Source organism: Mus pahari, chromosome 3 (assembly GCF_900095145.1).
Source record: "Mus pahari chromosome 3, PAHARI_EIJ_v1.1, whole genome shotgun sequence".
Lineage (NCBI taxonomy): Eukaryota > Metazoa > Chordata > Mammalia > Rodentia > Muridae > Mus > Mus pahari.
The window spans coordinates 146,802,439-146,816,121 of record NC_034592.1 but is presented as its reverse complement, the minus strand read 5'-3'; positions in this window follow the sequence as shown (position 1 = coordinate 146,816,121).

The following is a 13,683-nucleotide window of genomic DNA, read 5'->3' as shown; positions in this document are numbered from 1 at the left end:
CCACGTGCCATCTACCATCTATGTGACATCTACTAGTAAAGCACCCTAACTGTTCTCTGGTGAGCCAAGAGTACTGTCTTCTTCCAGCTAATCAGTTGTCATGACCACTGCTGCCTGGGTGCCTTCCCTGCTTCATTCACTCCTGTCTTAGGGTTTCACTACTGTGAACAGACGCCATGACCAAGGCAACTCTTTTTTTTTAAAGATCTATTTATTATTATACATAAGTACACTGTAGCTGACTTCAGACACTCCAGAAGAGGGCATCAGATCTTACTACGGATGGTTGTGATCCATCATGTGGTTACTAGGATTTGAACTCAGACCCTTTGGAAGAGCAGTCAGTGCTCTTACCCCCTGAGCCATCTCTCCAGTCACCCAAGGCAACTCTTATAAGGACAACATTTAGTTGGGGCTGGTTTACAGGTTCAGAGGTTCAGTCCAGTATCATCAAGGCAGGAACATGGCAGCATCCAGGCAGGCGTGGTGCAGGAGGAGCTGAGAGTTCTACATCATCATCTGAAGGCTGCTAGCAGAATACTGGCTTCCAGGCAGCTAGGATAAGGGTCTTAAAGCCCACACCCACAGTGACACACCTACTCCAACAAGGCCATACCCACTCCAACAGGACGACACCTTCTAATAGTGCCACTCCCTGAGCCAAGCTTATACAAACCATAGCAACTCCCAAGGGTCGTGACTCTTCCCCTGGTCTTGGGATAGCACCCCAAACCCTCAGCTTGCCCCACCACTTATAAGACTTGGATCGTCCTGCCTCATCTCCCCACCTGAACCCAGGTCTCTTGCTTGAATCATCCTTGGATTGCTTTGGCTCTCATCCACCACACTTGGTAACTCTCACTCATGCCTCAGAGCTCAGCTGAAACCTCTCTTTCTGGGGTAAGCCTTCCCAACCACCACTGTTGCCACCTGCACCCAAACCAGGTCCCCTATGGAATCTGCGCCATAGCTGCATGACCGTTCACCAGCAGTCAGCATGTTCATTGCCAACCACATGTTCAACATCTGTAAGAACAAGCCCTGCGTGAGAGAAGAAGCTGTGTCTGGATCGTCTGCTACAAGTATTGATGATGTAATGCTTATGCTAATTATTCATATTAGCCTGCAGTTTAGAAACTTACTTTCTCAGCAAAAGAGGGGAAAAATAAACTAGGGAGTTGTGTCCTGTGCTAGAAGGCTTTCCTGGCGTGTGTAAAGCGAGGGAATCTAGCCTCAGAATTGAAAAATAGTCAGATGGAAAGAAGAAGGAAGAGGCAGAGGCAGGGAGGATAGAGGGAGGGAGGGAGGGAGGGAGGGAAGGAAGGAAGGAGGGTCCAAAAATAGCAGGCATCCAAAGAGTTAAACTTTTCATGTAATGGGGAAAGGAACCAGTAGACTGTGAGAGTCCAGTTCCTTCTACTGCCACCAGAGGGCAGGCTTTTCCAGGCCTGGACCAAGTGAGGCTATCCTTTAAGCAAAAGGATGCCAGCAGTTCTGCTGGGAGAAGTCTGGGCTCCCTATTCAGAAGAGAGAGTGTAGCATGCCTGGTGTGTTGGGGAGGGGTTCCTTGACCTCCTACTTCCAGGAAGTGACATCATAGAAAATAGACTTATTCGTGTCTTTAGTGCAACAGACAAACACATTGAGAAAATGCCAGGAGCCGAAGTGTGGGTTTTCAGGGCAGGAGCTTTGGCCTGCAGTGTTCAAAACGCATCAGCTCATAATCAACACAGACCTTTATGACGCCCACGCCTGTGACTTCCTGAGGCCTATAACACGATGCTGCTTTACAGAAAAGGAAACTGCTTCTGACAGGTGTGTCTTGCTCATCTTCCAGCATGCACGAGAGGCTAAGCCCAGGTTACAGCTATGGCAGGCTACCTCTCCACTCCTTCCTCACCTCCCTGGTAGTCCTTGCCTTCTGTCGTGAAGAACCCTGGGTTAAGACAGACCTAGCATTGGACACTTGCACCACAGCTGGAGAATGAGCTCCCAGCCATCCTGTCTCCCTTCCACGTCTGTTAAATAGGTCTGGGCTCTGCCTTCATCAGCTACTATGGACTGATGTGCATCTCCATGCCCCTAAAAGGACATGGTGGAGTCCTAATCTATAGGACATTGAGATGTGATCTTATTTACAGAAAAGCATGTTACTGAATTAATCACATTACAATGAAGTCATTATAGTGGACCCTAGTCCTATCCTTATACTGAGAGACAGATAAGGTACCTCTGTAAAAACTGGGGTTATGTTGCTGTGAGTCAACAGACTTCGAAAAGCTAGGAGAGACTCCTGGAACACAACTTTCCCTTGCAATATGACAGTTTTAACTGCCAACTTCATACAAGCTAGAATCTCCTGGGAAGGGTCTTTTTTTTTTTTTTAAGATTTATTTATTTACTATATGTAAGTACACTGTAGCTGTCTTCAGACACTCCAAGAGGACACCAGCTCTTGTTACGGATGGTTGCGAGCCACCATGTGGTTGCTGGGAATTAAACTCAGGACCTTCGGAAGAGCAGTCAGAGTGCTTGCTCTTAACCGCTGAGCCATCTCTCCAGTCCTGGGAAGAGTCTTAATAAGAGATTTTCTACACGGAGTTGACTGGTGGCCTTGTCTGAAGAAGATTGTTTTGAGTTAATTATGTAAGAAGACGCCGCTCACTGCGGGCAGCACCACTCCCTAGGCACGGAATCCTGAACTGTGAAAGAATGGAGAAAATCAAGCTCAGCACAAGTAGACAAACATGTGGCATGCATGCATTAATGCTGCTCCATTCTTGAGTGTGGCTGTGACTAGCTGCTATAAGACCCTGCATCTCCTCTCACTCTGGCTTGCCCCACAGTGGTGGGCTATAACCTGGAGCTATACAATAAAACAAACCCTTTTTCTCTACGTTGCTTTTTGTTAGGGTATTTTTTATCACAGAGACAGAAATGAAACTAGTCATGTGCAGGAAGGCACATGACTGTCTCAGTGTCTTCATCTAGAACTTCTGTAATCCAGAATCATGAGAGTACAAATTCCAATTGTTTAAGCCACTCAGTTAATAGTACTTTGTTGTGGCAGTCCTGAGAAGTTTGTACACCAGCTTTGTGATGTGCCCATGCCTCCACATATGCTTCTGTAAAATGGGAGCAGTGATGTTTCTTTGTAAAGCCTGCTGTGTGGTCAGTGAGGCTCTGGGTGAACTGTTGTTCCCTTCTCATTTAGAGTACAGGAGAAGCTGAGTGTAGTCCCAGCTACTGGGGACACTGAAACAAGAGCATTTCCTGAGCCCAGGAGTTTAAGCCCAGTCTGCATTGGAGAGACTTGAACCCTCTCCCTCTCCCTCTTTTAAGATTTATTTATTTTATGTATATGAGTACACTGTAACTGTCTTCAGACACACCAGAAGAGGGCATCTGATCCTATTATAGATGGTTGTGAGCCATTGTGTAGTTGCTGGGAATTGAACTCAGGGCCTCTGGAAGAGCAGTCAGTGCTCTTAACTGCTGAGCCATCTCTCCAGCCAGAGACTCCATCTCTTTTAAAAAAACAGACACTGGGATGAAACCAGAGCCCCTAGCGAGGAATGGAGGATCATGAGGTAGTGGCGGCACTCGGGCAGTGGAGAGAGGAAGATCTGAAGTTCAAAATGAGTCTCTGCTTCGCGCTGAGTCCCAGGCCTGCGTGAGCTCCGTCTTCAGGTAGGAAAGGGGGGAAGTGCCACCATCTCAGAGAGGCATTTAGACCAACCCTGCTGGCCATCACTGATACTCAGAACTGGATGCCAGAAACTCCACCTCGGTCAACATGGGAAGGGCACAGATGGAGGACGAAGGCGAGGATGAGACCTAGGGCTAACATTCTGTCTGCAACCCCCAACACTGCAGCTAGTGCTGTGCAGAGGATAGGCGCTTATGCATGCATTTACAGTGTGTGTGTGTGTGTGTGTGTGAGAGAGAGAGAGAGAGAGAGAGAGAGAGAGAGAGAGAGAGAGAGCACACGCACATATGTGTTTAAGACTATGCTAGCGGAAAATGATTTTAAAATGAAAAGAGCCACCCAGGAACTAAGGAGATGACTCTGGGTAAAGTGCTTACCGCACAGGCATCAGAACTCAGGTTTGGACTCTCAGCATCCATGTGTGGTGGTGTGTGCCTAGAGCCCAGGACCAGGAGTCAGCAGCAGACAGACAGATCCCTGGGGCATGCTGGCCTGTGGCCTAGCTAGCCTAATTAGTGCTCGTCAGGGTCAGCGAGGGCTCCGGTCTCTTTCCTGTTGCCACAATGAAAGCATCCTGACCAAAGCAACTTGAGGAAGGGAAGCATTTATGTGGCTTTCACTTCCAGGTTACAGCCAATCATTGAAGGAGTTTAGGGAAGGTGCTTGAGGCACAAATCATGGAGGAGCAAGCTTGCTAAGTTGCTCAAAGGCTCATGTTCAGCTAGCTTTATCATATAGCCCAGGACCATCTACCTAAGGACAGAACTGCCCGCAGTGGACCAGGCTCTCTGCCATCAACTAATAAGACAGTCCTCTGTAGGTATACCCACAGAGCAATCTGGTCTGGGCAATCCTGCAATTGAGACTCCCTTCCCAGATGGCTCTAGCCTGTGTCAAGTTTACAAAGCTTACTAGGACAGTGAAGGACTGTCTAAAACGATAATGTGGAGAGGTGATTTTAAAAAACGTCCTGATTTCAGTGTCTGGTCTCCACCTGCACCTGCATAGAGGAGGACTATACATACCAATTAGGAGTGCATGCACACTCGAGTGCACAGCCACACACACACACACACACACACACACACACAGCCATATGGTTCTTATTCCCATGATGGTGTGTTGAATACATGGATAAGACAACGTGAACCAAATGAGCTCTGGAGTGATCACCTGGAAAAAGTAGAAAAATGGGGTCTGTGATGAAAGATGGTTTGAGAAGGAGACAGAAAAGGGTTGCAGAAGACAGCCACAGCACAGGCCTAGGGTCTTGTACTTCTGCATCTATGTCAGCACAGATGCCAAGGTCTCCACAGGAGAAAGGACTGTGTGAGTATCACTCCCTTGGCCCGGACCCTGTATGCCTGGCAGATCAGTCTAGGACCTAGACCATCTCAGAAATGAACAACTGTGGCCCTCGGAGCTGACACGGAAGAATCCAGAACTGGATCGTGCAGGGTCTCTGTTCCCATAAGTAAGGAAGGAGTGTGAGATGGCTCTGATGAGGTCAGGGAGACGGCTGTGATCATGTCTGGAGCTAGCCTCCTGCCTGGCTGTCACCGTTTATAGCTTCACAGGTCACAAGACCACTTCCTCATCCCGGACAGGAGAGCTTCACTTAATACCTGAGTGGCAGCATACAGGTGTGAACTGCGTATCTGGTGAGACTCCATCTCTCTTCCCAGACCTTCCCCTCCAGCCACTCCCAGCCTTATTCTGGGTTCTGTTCCCTAAACCCATTTTCCCCAAAAGTGGTCTTCCTTCCCTCTGCAACCCCCATACATGAACATCTCACAGAGCCCGGAGTTGGCCTTGATGCAGAACCTGGTCATGGGTTCCTGCATGGACTCTAGGGGGGGGGGGGTGTCCAGGCAGAAGGCAGCTGGTGAGCTGCAGGGACGCACTGTTTGCTTTCTCTCATGGATGTTTGAAAAATGAAATTCTGCAGAGCCCCCGCTATCATGGAGGTGAGAAAACACTCCGTCCCCTTCGCTTTGACTGTCTCCCTGGGGTAACAGAACACTGCGACGAAGCCTTAAACCTTCTTCATGCTTCTTTCCATCCTGCCTCTAGCTGCAACTCAAAAAACTAAATAAAGCCCACTGACGAGTCTGCTCAGGGAGTAGGAGAAAAGAGGCTTGCCGCAAAGGCTGAACAACTTGGGTTTGACTCCCATGGCACACAGCAAAAGGAGGTTGAGTCTTCTGCAGCCTTTGCTACTTTGTGGGTTCTTCTTTCTTTCACCCTTCTCCACCCCTTTAACTCCTTAACACTAGAGAGGAGAGAAAACAGGCTAGAAGAAAAACGGGGTGACGTTGTCATTAGACTACTTCCTGCTGATTGGAACATGGAGTTCCTTGGAGCAAGTTTCATCCTTGCCGTCAGGATATCCAATTTCTTCTTTCTTTTTCTTTGTGTATGACTACTTAACAAACCGAGACCAACAACAACCAACAACCCACCACCCCACCTACTGGGGCTCTAGCATTTATAAATCCTCTGACAAGGTCCCAGAATTCCAAACGTCCCACAGTTGCAGAAACTATCTACAGCTGGAAAAATTCCTGCCCTTGCTAGAGCACAAGGCAAGTCATAATCAGCCGCTGTGGACAATCTGAAGCAGCCCCATATCCCGCTCCTGGGATTAAACAAAAACATATCCTCATGATATTTCTGTGTTTTTTCAAAAACAAAACAAAACAAAACCCCAAAATTGTCACTACAGTGTTCAGAATTGTGCTTTACAATGCACATATATTCACATTGCACAGGCGTACACACAGGAGTGATACGTTTTAAAAAAGCGAATAAGTACTTATTATAGAACACAGAAACAACACAGCCTTAGCAGATCAATACTTTTAAAGGAACAGTTATTGCCTTTGGGAAATGGTTGCAGTGAACTTTGAAGACCTCCTATTTTTGTAAGGACTGAAATCCTTAGTGTTTATGAGATCGTGGCTTTGGGACTTCTGTCATCATTAGGTTCCACTTTTAAATAAAGTCACACCAAAGAAAACTGTTCTAGGCAGGTCCCTGGATTTAGAGTACCAGGACCCCACCCTCAGCTTGCTCACTAGCTCCTTCCCACGGCTCCCATCCCACAGCCCAAGGGCTCAGGAAGGACCTGGAAATCACCAGACTCTACAGTCTCTGAGGTAGTGGCCGCCACACAGTTCTGCCGCCTTGGGTGATGAAAACTGAGCCACCAGGAACCCAGATAGATGCTCTTACGAGGTACCACTGTGAGTTCCAGTGGCTAGTCTTAGTTTTGACTATTGAGTATTTAAAAGTTGGGGTTCCACAAGCCATCTCAGGTTGATAATCCCCTTGCTGAATTCAGGAAGACACTTTCCTCAGTGTCTAGGTTACAATTAGAGGACACAGCTCTAAAAGAATCCAGGTGTAGAGATGCATGGGGCAAGGGAGACACTCCCACGGTCCCACGGTGTCTCCAGGGAACGCCTCCCTCCAACCACAGGGGTGTGTTTGCCAACCTGGAGGCTTTCCAAACCCACAAGTTAGGGGCTTTACTGAGGTTTGGTTACGTAGGTATGACTGAGGCCCTCATTGGCTATTGGTAATTGAGCTCCATCTCAGGAGTCCATGGCTTCTCTGGAGATTATGAAGGGTGGGTCTGAAATTGCTAAAGCTTTAACCACCTGTCTGCGGTTTTCAGCAACCAGCCCACATCCGAGGCTCTTCGGCTCCAGTTTTGAGTCATCTCATTAGCATATGCAAACCAGTAAATGTGGCGAGTCCCTGGAGAACCTTTCTGGGAATTGGTGACAGAGCTCGAATATTTGTTTTTCTTCTCTTGTGTTTTGTTTTATTTTCTATCATACCACAGTGAGGTTCAAGGGAGGGACTGCAGCCAGGGACGGGCAGTGACAGAGAATACAGACAGCCTCGGATGGAAGCTGGGGGTCCGCCTAGGCTTTCTGAGGAGTGCTTGATTAGATAAACTTCTTAGAGTCCTGAAGTGTCCTTAGAGCTTAGGGAGAACCTGGGACTGAGGGTCCACACTTAAGAGTCTCAGCCTTTGGGAGACTAAAGCCAGCAGGATTGCAGGTCTCTCCAGCCTAGGCTATAGACAAAGAATGTACTTCAAAGTTAATTGGTGGATGGGTTAAATATTAAAAAGTTTAAATATCCAGATAGAGCTTGGTTCTCCCCAAGCTCTCCCCTTGCCTCTTGAGTCCAAGAAGCATCCTCATTTCTATTATTTATTTCATTTATTTATTTTAATTAATTAACTTTAAATTTTACATCCCGATTTCAGTTTCCCCTCCCTCCCCTCTCTCCTATGAAACTCCCAGGAATCTATGAGGGGGACCCCATATCAATAGGGGATATGGAACCTGAAACAGCCATTTCCTGTAGCCAGGCATGACTTCCACCAACCCACCCACGAAACCTTCGACCTACAGTTTGTCCTGCCTACAAGATGTGCATGGATAAAGAGTGAGCAGAGATTGAGGGTTCAACCCAGAAGAGGAGCACCCTCATTTTTCTGACCACAGAGGTGAGGCATGGGTTGCTGGTGTCACCCTACCTGGCCACTAGGGTGAGCAAAATGACAAGAACTGATGTAGCCACAGAGCAGAAGCAGGCCTTGTTCCGGACCTGGCTGGCTCTTGTGTGGCCAGCGGGCTGACAAAACTTTCCAGACTTAAACTGAGGGGAACTGGTGTGACTAGGGAGGAGTGAGAAAGGAGAGGAGGTGGGGTCACATCTGTTGCCTGGCTCTTCATTGGCTCAGGCTTCTGGCTGTTGGGGTCAAAAGGCTTAGCAGAAGCACTTCACAGATGTGTAGGAGTCATCTGAGATCTCTTTCCATGCAGGTTCTGACCTTGCAAGTGTGGGTATGGAGGCGCTGCCTTTAATTCCAGCACTCGGGAGGCGGCAGCAGGCAGATCTCTGAATTTGAGGTTAGCCTGGTTTACAGAGTAAGTTCCAAGACAGCCTGAGCTATATAGAGAAACCTTGTCTCGGGGGAGGAAGAAGAAGAAGAAAAAGAGGAAGAGGAGAAAAAAGAAAGAAACAAAGAGAGAAAGAGAAGGAAGGAAGGAAGGAAGGAAGGAAGGAAGGAAGGAAGGAAGGAAGGAAGGACGAAAAAGAGGAAAAGTAGCTTATTATAGAGCCATGGCCCAACAACACAGAGTTGGGATAGCCCAAACTCCATGATCCAACTGTTACAAGGTAAGCCCACAAGAGACTACCATATGGACACTCTTTTTTAAAAGATTTATTTATTTATTTTATGTGTATGAGTGTACTGTAGCTGTACTGATGGTTGTGAGCTATCATGTGGTTGCTGGGAACGAAGGTTGCTCACTCCTGTCAGCCCCGCTCGCTCTGGTCTAAAGATGTATTTATTATTATATGTAAGTCCACTGTAGCTGTCTTCAGATGCCACAGAAGAGGGCGTCAGTTCTCATTACAGATGGTTGTGAGCCACCATGTGGTTGCTGGGATTTGAACTCAGGACCTTCAGAAGAGTAGTCAGTGCTCTTAACTGCTGAGCCATCCCTCCAGCCCCCATACAGACACTCTTAAAGCTGAAAAGAAAGTCTTTATTGCTGGCTGGCAGCTGCACAAACCACTTGCTCAAACCATGCAGCCCGACTCTTACAGCCCTTGCTTGGTCTTTTATGCACAACAACGTCATCCAGGTTGTCACACTTCAGCTAGTCAGAAAGCAAGGTTAGTTCTTTTAGGGACTTTTCTGAACGATGAGCTAGGTCTTTGATGGGTTAGGTCTTTATTCCTACTTTGGCGGGTGTTGGAGGCCTATGTGCTGGGTTTTAAGATCAGTATGGCGCCTCTACTATGGTAGAGTCAGTTGTGCTAAGTTCTGGGGGCCAGGCACAGAATGTGATAACCATCCGATGACGTTTTGACAGCAACAGAACAAACAAAGTCATAAATCAAAGCACTGGCAAAGGCATTGGTAGGAACACCGGGTAAGGTGGTTACAGCAAAGCCGGGAAACCACCGTAGACCTCGGATGCTATCAGCTGCCATTCTTTGCCCTTTGATTGGTTGGAAGCTAGGTAGAGATCTATTCATACATTCCAAAGGATTTACCTAATGGTCACAAAGTTGTTAAGTCATATGCAGAGGAGTGTAATGAACGGCCATTAAGGGAGCAAAAAGATGCCCCCGGATAGCTTGATTCTGGCCTCGCCACATTCCAACTGCTCCATATCACTGAGGCTCTGAGCAGCTCATCAGCCTCATAGAAGGTTCCATGGAACGTGCAGTTCTTTCCAGGAACTGTATTGCACACTATTAAAAAAAAAAGTAGATAAGACAGCCCAATTGGTCAGTCACTTACTGGGCTGCCACTGTGTGCTGAGCGTTCTGGGTTACTCTGGGAAATGTAACTTCTTTCTCTTCTCCCAAAGTCTGGCCCTGCCTTCCTCCGGTTTCCTCCCTGTTTCTCTGAAGCTACCCCCACCCCCACCTCCATCCAGGGAGGCCGCTTTCAAGCCCTGTGATTTTTCTTTCCTCCTCTGGGCAGCTGCCAAGGCTTAGAGCTAGCCTGCCTGGTGTTAGTCTCAAACTCGAATAAAAATTGTCCTGGGACTTTAGAAAGAAAGAGAAAAGACCGTCAAGTGGACCTGGGGTTTTGGCAAATTAGTGTCTTGGGGCCTGAGTCTCTGAGCTTACAAAATGGGGTTTATAAAAGCAACACTCCCCCATTCCCACCCCCTGAATATTAAAGCAGGTATTTGAGACTACAGAACACAGAGGGCTGCAGTTGAAAACGATAAATAATTCACAGCTCCCAAGAGAAAAGTTTGGATCTTACCGCAGGCCAACAGCAATTCCCTCTTTTCTCTGCGGGCCAGATGAGGAAGCCAAAAGCACATAGAGCCAGCACCTGTTTTCAGAGCGGGGATACCTCCACCCCTTACCTGATTCCTCAGAGCCGCCAACCAACCTGCTTCGGATGGAAAGGGTGAAGCGTCCACCAAAGTTGGGAAACCGAGGCTGCCGAGATGGGCTGCAGATAGCTCAAGCAATCCTCTGATGGCAGAGGAGGCCCACTTGGTGCTGGTTGACAGCCTCTGGTCCCCTCAGTGCGCCCTGCAAAGCCTGAGACACTGCCATTCCCCAGTCTGACCAGGAGGGGGCGACAAACCCCACCCCGCATTAGAAAGCCCCGCGAGGCGCTGGTAACTTGCAGAGAAGAGAATCCAGCCAGCCTCTTAGGTCCTGACTGTTCAGTGGGTTTCCTGTAAATCTTATTGGACTACATTACACACACATACACACACACACGCACACACACGCGCGCGCGCACACAAAAATCTCCCAGAGACGGGCTCAACTCCATTTTCGAGTCCCACTAGGTATGCAGGGAACTGTTAAAAATCTTAAAAGCAGGGGTGAGGTGAGGAGGGGTTGGGGAGGTGGAGAGAGGGCTCAGACTTTGGTGGGGATCCCTACACACAACTCCAGCTCCAAGGATCTGACTCCCTCTTCTGACCTCTGTGAGCAAAGCACTCACAGGCACACCCTTTTAAAAAAAAAAAAAAAAACCCAGATCTTTAACAAATTTAAAGATTCTTTAAAAGACTTGATTATTAACATAGAGGACTACAAAAATATACCCTCAAGATCTTTATAGAGAAGAGCGGTGTACCTAAATGGAGGAGTATACACTTAGTATGTTTGAGGGCCTGGATTCGGTCCCTAGAATTAAAACGCTAGCAATAATCTTTAGAAAGTTATTTTTCTTTCTTATTTATTTATTTATTTGCTTTTCAGGTCCCTTTATTGGATTGCTCCCGTCTCCCGTTCACTTAGCATCACCAATTCAGTATCCCAAGGCTCCAGGTGTTCAAAGGTCACTGCAACATGTACCCGGCTCAGCCCTTTCTCCCAAACTCCCATGTGCACACACTCACCCAGACCACAAGATTGTAAGAGCACCCCACACAGTCACCCAGGGGCTCCTATACCAGAGCTAGAAAGATTCTCGCCAGGAATACCTATGTGTGGCCTCTGCTAGCTGTGTAGCTTTCTCAGAGCACAGAGGCCCCAAGATATTCAGAATTGGTCCCATGTCAGATGAGCGCTCAGAACGAAAGGTGAACGCAGTACAGCTAGCACGGGAAAGTCCCTAAGCAGAGGAAAGTGTCCGTACAAAATGTCCGTACAAAGTGTCCGTACAAAATGATGAATCCTTAGAAAATCACAGCCCGTCACCGTTCAATCTTTTAATGTCTCAGCTGAGATAAAATGATACAGGTGTGTGTTTCCCCTGGGGCTACAAGTTTGGACGGAATGATTCAAAGAGGAAGGAAACGCCTGAGAAAATTTTGGCCCACAGCCCAAAGCAGCCAACTGAAGAAATGAACACTGAAGACGCTCTCCTCAGAACAGCCCAGACAAGGCACCACAGGGAGAAGGCACGCCGTGGAGTGCCTCTGTAGTACCTCATCTTTCTTATTTCTGGGACAAAGCACCCGGCAGTAGCAACTCAGAGAAGGGATGCGTTTGGCTCACAGTTTGAAGGGATGCAGTCCATCAGGATGGGGGAGGCGTGGCTGGAGCGAGAAGTGGCTGATCACACGGTGCTTAGTCAGGAAGCAGCGCACACTGCTGCTGGTGCTCATCTCACATTCTCCTGTTTACCCCATGGAGGACCCCAGCCCGTGTCACAGTGCCACCCTAGGCCATCCTGCTTCAGTTAAGCCTCTCCAAAGATGCCGTCAGGGCACCACGGATCCATCTACAGTGTGTCTCTCCTAGGGGACTCTAAATCCCTTTTTTCAGAGTGCCTTTAAGCTACAGAGCAGCATACAGACACGCGGCCGTCAGACTGCATCTGGAGCAGGGATGAGAACAGCAGACCTCAGATTCAGGACAGGGACATCACAGAGAGCATGTTGACACCAGCTGGAATAAGGAAGAGGCCAGGGTAGCGCTGCCCTACCGAGCACGGGCCTGGTGAGTGGAAACCACAGAACAGAGCTGTACCACCGCACAGCTGGGGCTTTGGCTAATGCCGGTCAGTATGGCCGGAGCCTTTAAAATAAGTACAGCCATTCATTCGAGACAATAAACATGTTGTTTCAAAATTAAATAAACCAAAGACAAAGAGCTGCTTTAAAGCGCTGCATTTTCTCCGGGATGTTAAGACAACTGGATGGGAGGCTCTGGATGGAGACCAACAATAACAGAAGGGCAGGAGGCGTCCTGTCTTCCCTCAGGGACCTTGCTGTCTATCCCACTCACTTTGCAGACAAGAAAACTGAGGCCCCAAGGAGTCACTTACCAGCTCCAACCTCATCTGCAATAGTGAGTCTGAAGACTGGCGAGCTGGAGGAGGCTGGCGTATGAAATTTGTTCCAAAGGCAGTGACCCCACCTCTAGGACAAGGAGTCCCGCTCCTCTGACTCAGCTCGCAGCCCTTGCTCATCTAGAAAATGCAAAGCGAGATTCTTTCCAGAGGCCCGGGTGTGTGTGTGTGTGTGGGGGGTAATCGGGTCCCTTCTCCTTCAGCTGCGGGTGTATATTCCAGGCCCCAGATGCAGGAGTGGAAATTTGAGTTACTGATACCCCAGAATTCAGCAACTTGTCTTCTGCCTGGTGGGTGTGAGCCTGCCTCAGCCTGCTGAGCAGCTGGGATTTTCAGGTCTCTATCTGGCTTGTATTTGGATTTAAAACTAGTTCCTCAATTAATAGGTTTTATGATTTTTCCAAAATCAACAAACTTTTCTCTGAAGGCCAGTTTCTTCTCTTGTGGAAATATGTTCTCTGGAGGGTTAGTTAGATAATGCAAAGTATGGTACCTGGGCCAAAGCCTGACAGAGACAAGGTGCACAGAAAGGAAAATTAACCAGTTGGTTTAAAAAAAAAAAAAAAAAAAAAAGACAAGGAAAGGAAAGGCAAACAAAGCATGGGTGGAGGGGGTGGGGGTGAGCTGGAGAGAAGGCTGGGCAGTTGGGAGGGGCGGG